This window comes from Podarcis melisellensis, assembly GCF_964234715.1.
Source record: "Podarcis melisellensis genome assembly, chromosome: 12".
Lineage (NCBI taxonomy): Eukaryota > Metazoa > Chordata > Lepidosauria > Squamata > Lacertidae > Podarcis > Podarcis melisellensis.
In genome coordinates, this window is record NC_138544.1 from 10,195,171 (window position 1) to 10,210,783 (window position 15,613).

Here is a 15,613-nt window from a genome sequence, read left to right on the forward strand (position 1 = left end):
TTGTGTTTGTCAATCTGTTAATATGTGCTGAATGTTTTTAATGCGTCAACACACACACACACACACACACACACACACAGAGTTTTAATGTATGTGAGTGTTTTTGGGTGGTGGTGGTTATTTTGCTTTTTGTGAATTGTGCTGAGTTCCCCTGGCAAGAAAAAGTGTCTAATGAATAATAATAATAATAATAATAATAATAATAATAATAATAATAATAATAATTAATAGGTAAAGGTAAACGCCTGGGTGGATAAGTGCAGTCAAAGGCGACTATGAGGTTGCGATGCTCATCTTGCTTTTCGAGCGAGATACCATTTGTCCACAGACAGCTTTCCGGGTCATGTGGCCAGCAGGACTAAACCACGTCTGGTGCAATGGAACACTGTGACGCAAACCGGAGTACATGGAAACACTGTTTACCTTCCCGCCACAGCGGTACCTATTTATCTACTTGCACTGGTGTGTTTTCGAACTGCTAGGTTGTCAGGAGCTGGGACAGAGCAATGGGAGCTCACCCCGTTGTCGACCTTCTGATCAGCAAGCCCAAGAAGCTCAGTGGTTTAGACCACAGTGCCACCCACTGCCCTAATAATAATAATAATAATAATAGCTCCTAATAGCAGGGACTTGTATATTATATCCATACATGGGCATGGATGTGTTAACTGCAGAGCACCAAACTACAGTGTAATGTGGAGCAACTTCCTCTCCTCAGCACCGCATGACTTTCTAGATACCTCTTTGATATATTTACCTCTCACACTGATCAGGCAGTTTAGCAGAAGATTTCAAATCTGCTTTACCAATGCTCAGTGCTAGAGATAATAAAAACCTATGATACCAACATCCCTACCTGAGACAGAGAGCTTCAGATTCTAGACATAGAGTTTAACTTTCTGAAATTTGGATGGCTTATAATTCTGTGATTTGCTAGGAGGACTGTGTCACTACTATCAAGAGTGAGTATAAGAGAAAGGGGAAAATATGGAATTTTACATTAGTAGTAATAGCGTCATGATTTTCAAAGGAAATAAGTTCCTCCCAAATGGGGCATAATGGGAGATATTGTACCATTTGAAATGCATATGATTGAAAATAGAGCAGTTTATATTTAACACAATATCTCTATTGTGCATCAGGGAATATTTTAAATTAAAAGTAATTGCTTAAGTTACAAGCATTAAACTAATTTCTTAAGTTTCAAGCATATTTAAACAAGCATCAGTCATATCCTTAACTATAATCAGAATAGTATCACCAGACAATACATGCAAAGCACTTTACACTTAATAGAGCACGGAGGATTACATTAGAACCAATACAAGTTAGGCTTTTTTATGGTGATACATCTCCGCTAGAAGGACTCCTACTTAATTTTATTTTCTTTCCTCTTTTAACTTTAATTTTCATTGATTTTCAAGAAATGCTTATGGGAGGTCTTTTGGAAGAGAAAGCTTAGTGAGCAATGGTCTCTCTATATAATAAAAATGTAAGAAGTCATTATTCAGCCCCCATTGAAGGATTTGGAGGGCTGCATCACCGTCCTGGATATGCATGGGATAAGGGAGCAAAAGGGAAGGCAGTGGCCATGGCAGGGGAGCAGCTTACACAAAAACAACACAGGCACAACATACTGTCATCCATCTTAATCCACCATGGCTGCTCTACCATATGCATTAAATTTACCGTAATTGCTTGCTATGCAGCTCTTGGTGGGCCCAGATTAACAGAGGCCAGTGGACAGTGCTACCTGCTGAATCATAAGGCCCCACTACCTCCAGCATGGATTAGTGGTTAGGAATGCACCCTTACTTATTTACAATCTACACATCTACTGTCAAAACTATGCTCAAGGAGACATCGTGGTCAAATGGAGAAGAGCAATAAGCAATTCCTGGATAAGAAGAACATTTGGTATAACTGGAATGATGGATGGCTTCCTCAATTCCTCTCTCCAGCTTCAAATAAAAGCAACCAGGAATCTTAAAGTTTTTTTCTGAAGCATATGACCACATTAGGTGCAAAAGTTAGGCAGCTACCACAAAAACATGAATAGTTAGTAGCAATTTTTTGGGTCGCCCCAGCCACTCTGGGCAGCTTCCCACATAATATAAACACAGCAAAACATCAATCCACATCTCAGTAGACAATACATGATCAACAGTCTGACATGCATACTCCTCAACAGTCCCAATTTGACCGGGACATCCCGGAATTACAGAAGCCACCCTGGCTTCTGATTGGATCCTGGGATGTCTCACTTTGGCTCTCACGCTCTGGCATGAGTTAGCTGGCTCCCACCAAAGTGTGGGACCAAAAGATGAAAGTCTTTTGGTGGCACGCTCTTGCCTTGCTCCCACATGTTCCCCCTTGTGGCGTTCGTACGGAGCCCCCGGTCGTCTCATGGACTATTGACCCGTACACCACTAATCCGCTGCCACCAACCAGGTCCTCCCTGGTGAATCACTTAGTCTCACTCAGGTTCTTAAGTTAACAAAGAAGAGTGCAGTTTATTGCAGACATAAATAAACTTTAACTGCATTCAAAACATTGTTACTCTTTACCTTCTTAGTCTTATTTTTATCCTGTCTCTAACTCTTCTACCTCCCCTCACACAAGAACCAACTGCACTAATTGTCTCTCTAATTCCAACTGTCTGCCAACTGCTTTCCCAACTGCCTTTTCCCAACCAACCAACCAACCAACCAACTGAAACCAACCTCGGGCTAAGTCCTTTTATAAACAGGTAGGCTCCGCCTCTGGCTTTTCTATTGGTCTACCTATTAACTCTTTCTCTCCCACTGTACAGACATTTTCAAATGAACGGGCAAATGCCACACCCCTCCTCTTCTCCTCTGCACCATGTAGCTCAAGTGGCGCTGGCTTCTGGAAATGCACCCTAGTACCCCAGCTCAGAACTTTCGTTGGGGCAGCCATTGTGGCCCGTGTGTGGGTGTTTTGTGGGCAGGGTGGGATAGGGAGTTGGCGAGCAACTATTGGGGTGTAGAGGCGAAGTGGCGGCAAAAAGTTGAGGAAAGTGATGGGCCCCAAGGGAGGGAGGGGGCTCAAGTGAACAGGGGCAGGAGCTCTGCCAAGGTGTCCAGTGGGATTTGGGGTCACAGAGGGGCATGCATGTATCTGTGGATGTGGCGATCACACAGGGTCCCCGGATGTTTAACTGTCTATTGATCCCTGTGCCACCACTGTGCTCTCTTCCCCGCTGCCACCAACCCGTTACTCTCGGGTAAAACACTGAGTCCAGACAGTTGTTAAAATTGAACCAAAAAAACAAGTTTATTTTATAAACACTAACAAGTTTATGGTTTCTCAGATAAAATTCTTGTCAGTATCTTTAGTTTCTTTACCGGCCTATACCTTCCTAATACCTTCTGACTGATTATCTCAACTGTTTGACTGACTCCTCTTAACAAATTCTCTCACTCTCTCACATCAGACTAGCCCAACCCACAGACTTATCCTCTCTGTCTCTTCTAACTCCAGACTGACTTCTCAACCACCCTAACTCTAACTCCTCCCCATTGGTTAGTGATTTTACAATTAGTTAACCCTTTCCTTATGAACCCAGTATGATGTCACACACCTAGGAGGGCAAACACCACAGTGGAGAGGACAGGGCGGTTGGCAGGGGGCGGTTTTAAGTTGGTTGTGACCTGATTTTCATCAGCAGTATGTTGGAGGGTATGGACTTGGCATAAGGAAGCTGCCCAGTAAATGTTTGCAAATGGCAATTTCCCTGTGCTTTTGTGTTTACTTTACACAATCTTTCATGCCTTGTCCCCAGTAAAGCCTTCATGTATCAATTCATTTTCTGAGAAATGCAGGAAGCCAGTTATGTACAAAACAGTTGTTCAATAGTACTGGCTTAAAAGCTCTACATGCCATTCCTGAGTCAGGCAGCAACCTCTTGATTGTGCAGTTGTAGACAATTTAAAAAAATAAAAACGAACAGGGGTGACTAAGCTTTTTGCTGCAGCAGCTGAGGATACAGTTTCAGATTGCCTGGAAGTTGCCTTGTGAAACGAAGTTCCAAGAAGTTGGAATTGGCAGAGCATTTTTAGATTCCAGATTCCAAGAGGTCAGTCACCTGAAATATGAGGATGACCTTGAGCTGTAGACGATCTCCTGCATAAAGCTGCCTTCAGCTTGTCTGAGAAAAATATTATTTGTTGTTGTTGTTTAGTCGTTTAGTCGTGTCCGACTCTTCATGACCCCATGGACCAGAGCACGCCAGGTACTCCTGTCTTCCATTGCCTCCCGCAGTTTGGTCAGACTCATGTTTGTAGCTTCGAAGACACTATCCAACCATCTTGTCCTCTGTCGTCCCCTTCTCCATGTGCCCTCCATCTTTCCCAACATCAGGGTCTTTTCCAAGGAGTCTTCTCTTCTCATGAGGTGGCCAAAGTATTGGAGCCTCAGCTTCACGATATAAAATATTATACAGGACCCCAATTGCCAATTGTTTGAAACTGGCACAACCTCTGCCCCTATCCTAGCTGTAGGTTTAATCAGGGGTTTAAAACCATGATGAGACATGCGGTTGGAAGAAAGATGGGTGAAGAAGATGCAGTGATTTATTTACCTGCTCGCTCTCTCTCTCGCTTGAACGAATGCAGAGCCTGGGCCTGGACTGCAGTCATAGGATTGTTGTCTTTTCACATGATGGTGTATATTTTGACTCCACAGAGTGGGCAGTGACAGAAACAGGATGTTTGTGTCACTGTGTTCCGTGAAGTGGGACTATTGTCCTTTGTTCTTTTTCTCTTTGCTGTCTGATGCTAGAGAGAGAGGGAGCCATGTTGCAGTGCTCCATGTGTGTTTATATGTAAATAGAGTAGATTAGCCAAAATGCTGAGTTGCTGAGATCTGTCACGCATGATGCGCAAACTCTGTGGATCCCTAAGTGTGCCGGTGTCTGTTGGCATCGGTCGCTGTGATGTTCGGGCTGAAGAAAGCTTTTGAAGCTCCCGAACGATTGACCAGGAGGAAGAGAACATGCCAGTTGGGCATGTGTTCTACTCAAGTGTAGGCTGAACTCCTGACACTCACTTGGGGGATTTGTGGGGCTTGTACCAAATGAGGGCACAACCTGTGCAGTGGCCCCAGGCACGGCGCTTCTGGGCTGCTACACACAGCAGGCACCACAACTATGACATACAACAGAAGGCATGAAGTGAGTGGTGCCAGATTTTGGGGTTGAAGAGGGTGCCACTGAAAATTGAGATACCAAGGCCTGTCACTGCTTGTACACATCTCTAGTTTACATACAACATTTTCTAGGTTCAATTCTCAGATGGAAGGTTGAGGAGCACTCAGAGACTGAGGTTTTTTTATTCTCCTGGGAAAGAAACTCTGGGGAGCTTCTCTCAGATTTCAGGTTCAAATCTTGAAGAGGATAATGGCCTTCTTATACTATATAGAGCCTATTCTTAGAAAATCGGCTATGTGCAAACTGTTGAAACGGCTTCTAATAAATATTGTCTTTTTTAGCAGATATTTTTGGCTTCCAGCACTGGAAGCTTCATTACAGTGGGATGTCTATTTTAAAACAATGAGTCTGCGATCAGACATTTAAGAAGTTCACGAAAAAGTTTCCAAGTGTCAACGAATGGTTATGTAAATTCAGCATAGCTAAGAAGTGCTAGTTGGCACCTTAATACAGATGATTGCAGGGAAATGGAAGAGGATACAAGAAGGGTGAGCAGAAGTTAAAATGGGAGCTCCCCGTGGATATCTGGGTGTTTTGAAGAATCTATGCAAGGATGTCTGACTCCCAGTTGTTTAACAAAAAGTGGTAACAAAATCTCTACCCCAAAATCTATATTGCTAAAGGTGGGGGAAATGGGGGGAAGGAATAGAGGTGGGGTAGAATTTAGATTTAGTTTGCATTTAAGTATAGCCTCCTGATTTGCATTTTCCAAACCTATACAAAAACTGAAATACAGCCACCCTTCTCCAGCCACATAACGTGTACAGGTATGCAGATACTGGAGTAAAGTGCGCATAAAAATGCACATATTCATGAAAATAACATGCAAAACTGCATTATATTAGGGCAAATTGCAAAAATGTGTATATTGGGCAAAAATACATACTAACATTTTTTAATAAGGAGAAATTTGCACTAAAGCACTGATGGATTTTCGTGGGGGGGGGGGGGAGGAATCGCAAACTGATATGGAAATGCATAGAACTGAACTTAAGATTGGAAAGACAAGAATCATGAATCGACAGAGTTACCCATCCCTAAGTGTGAAGAGAGAGCAGTAACCAGGAATGGGTTTTAGTGTGGAAGTACTGTGGGCTCCATTTGGTTTTGGTTTTTTTAAAGATATTTATTGGCAATTTTACAAATTTTATAAAACATAAAAATCACAAAAAACACAAAAAAGAAAAACAAAAATACATACAAAAAAGCAAAAAAACAAAACAAAAAACCACATGTATAACTTCATTCCCTTATGAACATAAAACTTACTTTCCCGACCTCCTCATACCTCTCCTTACTGTATTCCATTCTCTAATTAAGTCTCTTCAACAAATCCTTCCCTTAGTTTCTATTAGATTTTTAAGCTTACTTTTCATGTTCACATAAAGATTACAGCTAGCGACCCCTTAATTTCAAAATCAACATCGTCTTAACATTCAACAATTTTACAATATTTCTTAAGATAGTCTTTAAATTTTTTCCAGTCTTCTTCCGCCTTCTCTTTCCCCTGGTCTCGGATTCTGCCGGTCATCTCTGCCAGTCCCATATAGTCTATAACTTTCATCTGCCATTCTTCCACGGTGGGTAGTTCTTCTGTCTTCCAATACTTTGCAATAAGTATTCTTGCTGCTGTTGTAGCATACATAAAAAATGTTCTGTCCTTCTTTGACACCAATTGGCCGACCATACCCAGGAGAAAGGCCTCTGGTTTCTTCTGTGGGCTCCATTCGGTTCTGTTGCTCAGAACAAATTCTCCAACTTAGAATTCTTTGATTTTAAGTGTGTCTGCTTTGCACCAGGCTCCAGTTAATGTTCTTTAGAGTTCTAGTTTTCTTTTTTTGCTTTTTAAATAGATCCTGCAAGTCTGCGTGTCTCTGGTTTATAGATTGGATTCCCCCCCCCCTTTTTTCAAATCTGTACAATCTTTTTTGTTCAGTTTTACATTACACATTTAAATTCTAACATTAAACATTAAAATCCTTAGACTCCACTCCACCCTTCTATGGTTTCCATTTTCAATCTGGAGCCTCCCATATTAAATATCCTTTGGATGACGGGTCTAATGATATTACACTGGCCGCAGCAAAGTTTCTCTTGGAAGTTAAAAGAAACAAGGATCATCATGCTTGAGACAAAACAAAATGACCGCCTCGGTTTTTCTCTCTTTGGTGGTTGGCTGCCTTAACTGTATTTTGTTCTGAAATCGTTCGATGGGTCTTTGGACTTGGACCTGCTTGGACTACTGCAATGTGCTCTACGTGGGGCTACCTTTGAAGGTGACCCGGAAAGTGCAATTAATCCAGAATGCGGCAGCGAGACTGGTGACTGGGAGCGGCCGCTGAGACCATTTAACACCGGTTCTGAGAGATTTGCATTGGCTCCCAGTACGTTTCCGAGCACAATTCAAAGTGTTGGTCTCTAAGTGGTCTCAGTCCTGTATACCTGAAGGAGCATCTCCACGCCCATTGTTCAGCCTGGACACTGAGATCCAGCACCTAGGGCCTTCTGGCGGTTCCCTCATTGTGAGAAGTGAGGTTACAGGGAACTAGACAAAGGGCCTTCTCGGTAGTGGCACCCGCCCTGTGGAACACCCTCCCATTAGATGTCAAGGAAATAAACAGCTATCCTATTTTTAAAAGACATCTGAAGGCAGCCCTGTTTAGGGAAGTTTTTAAGATTTAATGCTGTATTGTTTCTAACACTCAGTTGGGAGCCGCCCAGAGTGGGTGGGGTATAAATAATAAAATATTATTATTATTATATTGGACCACAATAAAGATTTAATTATTAAGTATGCTTCTGATGGACTGAAAGAAGCCTCCCATTTTGCCATCTTAATAATACTTGTAGCATATATCAGGCCTGAACGTGGGTGCAAAGGGGGCTGCAGAATAGGAGAGAGGAGAAGGCATAGGAATGGGAGTGATCTGCAAGCAAGGGACCATTGAGAAAAGCAAGGAGGAAGGTGGAAGAGAAGGGGGAGCCAAGGTGAAAATGAGGGTACAATGGGGGTTGCAAAAAAGGAGAGGGTGAGAGAATGCGAAGGAACTTGAAGCATCCTTAAGAAATGTCATGTCTGGATTGGCTCTGACGTGTATGCAGGAAAAGTCAATGCATCATCAGGCTTGACGCTACTCCTGCAAGAACCACAGTGTTATTTCTGTTTCAGCGGGACCAGGGCCTCAAGGTGATAGATTTGCTTTAGTTTGCTTACAAAAGCCCACTTGGCACTACCTTCCCAGTTCCGTAAAGTACATTTCCATGGATGCTTTTGTAATGTTTTCCCCCTCCCCACCCCCCCACATTTAAAATTAACTCCCCATTCTCACCTATACTTAAGCACAATCTGTTACCATGGAAACAGGGCAGCAAATGCTAAATCTGGCATATGATGCAAGCAGCCCAAATGCTCTGTATAGAAAAAGTGATGCCGTTACTAAATGCAACAAGGTCTATAGGCGCTTCGAATGAATGTTAATCGAGTCTCAAGGAACACATCTAGCATGCTGGCTGCACCACAAGGGAGTGAAAGGAGCACATGCTTTGGTGGCTTATACAAAACACAATTTGATCACTCAGATTCCATTTACGTGCTTCATGAATACATACATTCCACAACTCACGCATGATGGGTACTGAAGTTAAGGAAGCTTCTACCAACACTGACATTGTGGCCATCACATTATCTGTGCATAACTCATATTTTCACTCCTCCATGTTTCCTTTATCATCATCATCAATCTTTATTACGGTCCAGAGACCCAACAAATCATTACAAAGCAATACACAATTCATACAGCCTACCTCCAGGTTAAACAAGCATTTTGTTCAGAATATAGGGATTATTTGTTCTTGCAACCACCAATAAAAACTTTGCCACTGCTAATGTTCTAGCAATAGGTCTTCCAATAGGAACCTGACATAGTGAGCCTCTGATTTTCCTGGGAAAGGTACCAGCAAGGGTTGTATCAGTTCAGCCCTGGCTTGCTCATATTTTGCACAATGCAACAAAATATGTTTTATGGAATCGATGTCTTGAGCACACGTGCAAAGTCTGTCCTGGTAGGGAACTCCTCTCCACCTGCCATCCAACACTGCAGAAGGAAAGACGTTTAGTCTGGCTTTGGTGAAAAGCCTTCGATAGTTTGGTACTGTCAGATTTTTAATGTAAGATGATAACTTAAAGACAAACCCATATTGTACTGTTTCCTTTATATAGTGCTGCCCCTGTACAAGGAAGGGCAACCTACCTAATGTTCCCATAACAATGGATAAATGGAAACAGGTCTCCTGCACAATCAAAGTTCTCCTTTTCTCATTTATGAAATTCTCCAACAGCAAGAAAAATATACTAAGAATGTATATTTTGGGGAAAATGTGTGCAAAAAATACATTTTTGCTGTGTAGGGGTTGGAGTATCAGACTAGGACCCAGGAGGTAAAGGTAAAGGGACCCCTGACCATTAGGTCCAGTCGTGACTGACTCTGGGGTTGCGGTACTCATCTCGCTTTATTGGCCAAGGGAGCTGGCGTACAGCTTCCTGGTCATGTGGCCAGCATGACTAAGCCGCTTCTGGCGAACCAGAGCAGCACATGGAAACGCTGTTTACAGTGGTGTAGTGTGGGGGGTGCAGGGGGGGCCGGCCACACCGGGCGCAACATCTGGGGGTTAGGGTTAGGGGGCGCAAATCCACGAGTTAGGGGGTGCAAATTCATGGGTTAGGGGGTGCAAATTACTTGCCTTGCCCTGAGTGCTGACAACCCATGCTACGCCACTGGCTGTTTACCTTCCCGCCGGAGCGGTACCTATTTATCTGCTTGCACTTTGACATGCTTTCAAACTGCTAGGTTGGCAGGAGCTGGGACCAAGCAACGGGAGCTCACCCCGTCGCGGGGATTTGAATTGCCAACCTTCTGATCAGCAAGCCCTAGGCTCCGTGGTTTCACCCACTGGGCCACCCGCGTCCCAGGACCCAGGAGACCAGCATCCAAATCCCCATTCTGCTATGAAGCTTATCGGGTGACCTCCGATCAGCCACTGCTTCTTAGCCTAATCTAGCTCACAGAGTGGTTCTTGGGACAAAATGGGAAGGGAGAGAACCATGTACATAAATATATATAATGTAGAATGTTTAAAATGTAAATAAATGTATAAAATATAAATAAAAGAATCAATAAAATGTAAATAAAATAAATAAATGAAGTTTATTCTGACATTCTACATAGAATCCATATTGGGGCAACCCCTTTATTAGCCAAACAAAATGTCATAAAATAGTGTGCAAGCTTTTGAGTTCCCCAGGACTCTAAAGGTTAAGAAATCCAAGGGGTTTGCTTGCAAACCTGCCTTGTTCTTATTCCTCAAACCAGGGATGAGGGGCCTTGGTAAACCATGTTGGTGGCAAGGAAAAAGTAGGTATATGAAAGAGAATTCCTTGGATGCCGAGATCCAGGCAAGTACTCTTTGGTGAGAGAATGCCAGCAGAGACTTAAAACCACAAAATATGCAGCAAAGTGTGGAAATATAGGCTGTTGGACCTTTAAAATATTCCCTTCCAAGTTCCTTCCAAAGTTCCCCACTTCCTCTAGCACAGAGAAATACCACAAATATGGTAAGTTAAAATGGTTTACTTTCAAACTCTCCAAAGGTCAGGTTCATGTGCTTTTTCATGTGCATTTATAAAAAGTTGCACAGGCAGTATAACTTGGCTTCATTACAGTGGTGAGCATTCCTAAATTTTTAGCATAGGTATAGTATAGGAATTCAATAGAGGCTTGTAAGAGCCATGCGGTTTGAGCTTCTCAGGTAGAATGGAAGGAAACAATGGCTTGATTACCTAGTCCCTCTCAAAGTGAGCTAAGCCTTGCAGGACAGCTTACTCTATGGTCTTAACCCCTTCATGCACTAATTAGACTTAAGCATGTTGGTTATAGGAGGCTAGTTATCCCACTAACCACAGGGCTGCATTCCCCTCTGGGCAACCTTCTGTGGGCCACATGCCAGTGGGAGGTGGGACCAGAGACAAAGGTGGGTGGAGATGCCTCTTCTGTCGATCCTCTTCTGTTGCTCCATGGCCGAATGCAGTGCTGAGCAGAGGGCCGGCCATCTTTTATGGTGTGGGTGTGGGCTGGGGTGAAAACCACTGTAAGTCCAGTCTGCTCCTAAGCCTTGCCGCCTAGGCCTAGCCAGGTTGGCCAAATTCAGAAGGGGAGTTCAGCGGGAACCCCCACAGTGCCTTGAGGCCAACCCGGGGATTTCCAACTGTCAGCCACATAATGCAGCTTGCTCCAAGGGGTTGTGGGGCTGGAAGCGATGGGCCGCAACCTGCTGAGAGCCTGAAGGGCCCTGCCCTTCCTCTCTCCACCTGGCTTGGGGCGGGGCCTGACAGGCTCCATGAAGGACTGCTGTGGCTGCTGCTCAACAGAGAGGGCTCCTTTTTAAAATTGTTTATATTTTTTATCTATGTCATTTTAAATTGTAATTGATATTAATGCTGTATTCTTGGTTTTAGATTTTATGATTTATGTGGAAATTGTTTTCCATTTGCTTGTGTACTTTTTGATGTCTTTTATTTATTGCTTATGACTTTTATTATGTTGGTAATTATGTAATCATGCTGTAAGCCGCCTTGAGCATGTTTTAACTATGGAAAGGCAGCATACAAATGAAATGATGATGATGATGATGATCATGGTGGAGCAGTGAATGTATATTTTACTTCTGTACAGAATGCTTGTTTCTACAAACAGTTACCCTCTCTCTAGGAGGTGGAGTTTGGTCAGAATTGAATGTACATTTACAGAGTTAACAGTAAATACATTACTTCTGAGGGACACGGGTGGCACTGTGGGTTAAACCACAGAGCCTAGGAATTGCCAGTCAGAAGGTCAGCACTTCGAATCCCTGCGACGGAGTGAGCTCCTTTTGCTCGGTCTCTGTTCCTGCCAACCTAGCAGTTCGAAAGCACGTCAAAGAGCAAGCAGATAAATAGGTACCGCTCCGGCGAGAAGGTAAACGGCGTTTCCGTGCACTGCTCTGGTTCGCCAGAAGCGGCTTAGTCATGCTGGCCACATGACCTGGAAGCTGTACGCCGGCTCCCTTGGCCAATAAAGTGAGATGAGCGCCGCAACCCCAGAGTCGGCCACGACTGGACCTAATGGTCAGGGGTCCCTTTACCTTTACATTACTTCTGGTAAATGAGCTACCATAGCTGCTAGAAGGCCATGAAAATGGAATTGTCAACCCATGTACTATCTGAAACCAAAGGCATGCATTGGTTGACAGATGTGATTTTCACACACCCCAGTTCTCCTACCCCACTATAAAGGCTGGATTCAACTAACCTGGTGTGCTAGCAGAAGCCAGTGCAAAGGCTTCCAGCAATCTTCTCTGTAGGGTCTGGAGAACCTTCAAAACAGTGTGCAGCGGAGGAGAGAGAGGATCATTCTATCTGGGGTTGCCCACCCCTGCCTTATACCTGAAATACAATTGCGTCCTGAAATGTATTTCTAATATAACCTGAAACTGACGTATTTGTATTGTACCCTCAGTCATTTTGCAGTATTAAGTAGTGCATTGCTTACCAAGTGCACAATTGTTTCAGCCGTTACTTTTCCAGCAGGCCTCTATTTACCTCCCAGAACCCTTGACTTCCAACAATCAGTATTAATTGCCGAAACCTACTTTCAAAAGCACATGTCAGAGCAGAGCCTCTATGCTCACTCTTGCGGTGTTTTGGAGGCCAAGGCTGTACATTTAGCAGCAACAATTAACCTCCTTTACCTGCTGTGCTCACAAAGGGAAGTGAAAGCTCGCAAAGTTGTTGGGATGGCTTTTGATTTTTTTACTTCTTCTTTTTTTAAGTGCAAGAGAATTAGCTCCCCAGGTCGCCTTTTCTCAAGCTTTCACATCAGGAAGTTCTGATCATTTCCCCATTTTGGAAAATAAAAATAACCCCAAAGCTTTTCTGGCTTCATATTTACCATCTTGAGAAAAATAGGTTAGCAGAAGTTCTCGCAATCCCTACCAAATCAGTGCCAGTTCAGCAAATGTGTTCTGCATCCCAGTACTCAGTTCTTGAGGGGGTTGAATTTGTTTACAGCCACCTGTGGCACTTTAGAAGGTCGGTGGTTTGTGTTTCTCTGGAGATCAGTTATTTGCTTTTGGTGCTCCTGAGTGCTTTCTTTATGTGGCAGCCCTAAAATGCAAATGAGGAATCTGAGATGCAAAAAAACAGAGCCTAGGGCTTGCCGATAAGAAGGTCGGCGGTTCAAATCCGGGGTGAGCTCCCATTGCTTGGTCCCTGCTCCTGCCAACCTAGCAGTTCTAAAGCACGTCAAAGTGCAAGTAGATAAACAGGTGGCGGGAAGGTAAACGGCGTTTCCGTGCGCTGCTCTGGTTCCCCAGAAGCCGCTTAGTCATGCTGGCCACATGACCTGGAAGCTGTCTGTGGACAAACGCCGGCTCCCTCAGCCTATAGAGAGAGATGAGTGCCGCAACCCCAGAGTCGTCTGCAACTGAACCTAATGGTCAGGGGTCCCTTTACCTTTACCTTTACCTTTAGTGCTGTTTTGGTTCTGTGCAGCTGCCTCCCCCATTGAAATGATTGCCCTTCAACTGGTGCACCAACGGTATACAGACAAATATGTCTATATGTCAAATATATCAATTTCTCTCAGTTCCTCATTTATTGAGTCTCAAATTCAGTTTTCCACATTTCCACATCAGTTTGTGACTTAGAAAAAGTGAGCCCTCATCAAAACGTATTAGCATTTTAGTGCAAATTTCTCCCAATATGCTTTCATGAAATTCTGCCTAATGCACACATTTTTGCAAAGCAATTTCCTTTAATCTAACACATTTTTGCATGGTATTTTCAATAACATGTGCATTTATATGCAGACCTTTGTGCACATTTTACTATACAGTACCTGGCTGGAGCGCTGCATCGCAAAATTCAGAGAGTTGCAAATTTTGAAGGATGTCTGTGTTTCACTTTGCATAGCCTTGTGGCAAGTGAGAATTAGGCAGGTTCACCATTAAATGTCAACTGAATTGAATCCATCCCCTGTTCCTAGCCAAGAAGACCCACATGTTCGTCGTTCATCTAAGATAGCTCACCCAGTTTTGTTCTTGTTGTTTAGGTGGGTTTTTGTTTTTTTAAAGAGAGGCTGAAATGAAATAGTAAGGGATACATGAAATGAGGAAGGAAAACAGAGAAATCACAAGGGAGATCCAGCAAGATGAAAGGCCTGGGGTCTGAATCCAGCCCTCCAGATCTCTCTGCCTCACTCATCTGTCAAAATACTTTGCTTGGTGTTTCCAAAAGACGGATAGCCAGCTGGCCCATGGGCTTTCAGGTCCCTGAACTTACCCTACCTAACACTTTGTTGTTGTTTAGTCATTTAGTCATGTCTGACTCTTTGTGACCCCATGGACCAGAGCACGCCAGGCACTCCTGTCTTCCACTGCCTCCCGCAGTTTGGGCAAACTCATGCTGGTAGCTTCGAGAACACTGTCCAACCATCTCGTCCTCTGTCGACACCTTCTCCTTGTGCCCTCCATCTTTCCCAACATCAGGGTCTTTTCTAGGGAGTCTTCTCTTCTCATGAGGTGGCCAAAGTATTGGAGCCTCAGCTTCAGGATCAGCCCCTCCAGTGAGCACTCAGGGCTGATTTCCTTCAGAATGGATAGGTTTGATCTTCTTGCAGTCCATGGGACTCTCAAGAGTCTCCTCCAGCACCAGAATTCAAAAGCATCAATTCTTCGGCGATCAGCCTTCTTTATGGTCCAGCTCTCACTTCCATACAGCACTACTGGGAAAACCATAGCTTTAACTATACGGACCTTTGTTGGCAAGGTGATGTCTCTGCTTTTTAAGATGCTGTCTAGGTTTGTCATTGCTTTCTTCCAAGAAGCAGGCATCTTTAAATTTCGTGACTGCTGTCACCATCTGCAGTGATCATGGAGCCCAAGAAAGTAAAATCTCTCACTGCCTCCATTTCTTCCCCTTCTATTTGCCAGGAGGTGATGGGACCAGTGGCCATGATCTTCGTTTTTTTGATCTTGAGCTTCAAACCATATTTTGCGCTCTCCTCTTTCCTTACCTAACCCAATATTATCTGCTGTGAAGGGCAGTGGCTCTCCAAGGTATTTCTGGTTACATGCAACCCCATGGGAGGTCCTGGACTCAGGACCTCCTGCACATGTGGTCTACTACAAGTTGTTATGGCCCCTCGCTGGGGACTGGCTACCAGCTGCACCCCTAGCTGGAGATTATGAAGAAGCTACACCTCCTCACTTGTTACCCAGCAGGTAGGGTGTGCTAGTTTTCCTTGTCAGGAGTCAGGCTCTCAGCAAAATGACACCATCCCTGCCTGCTTT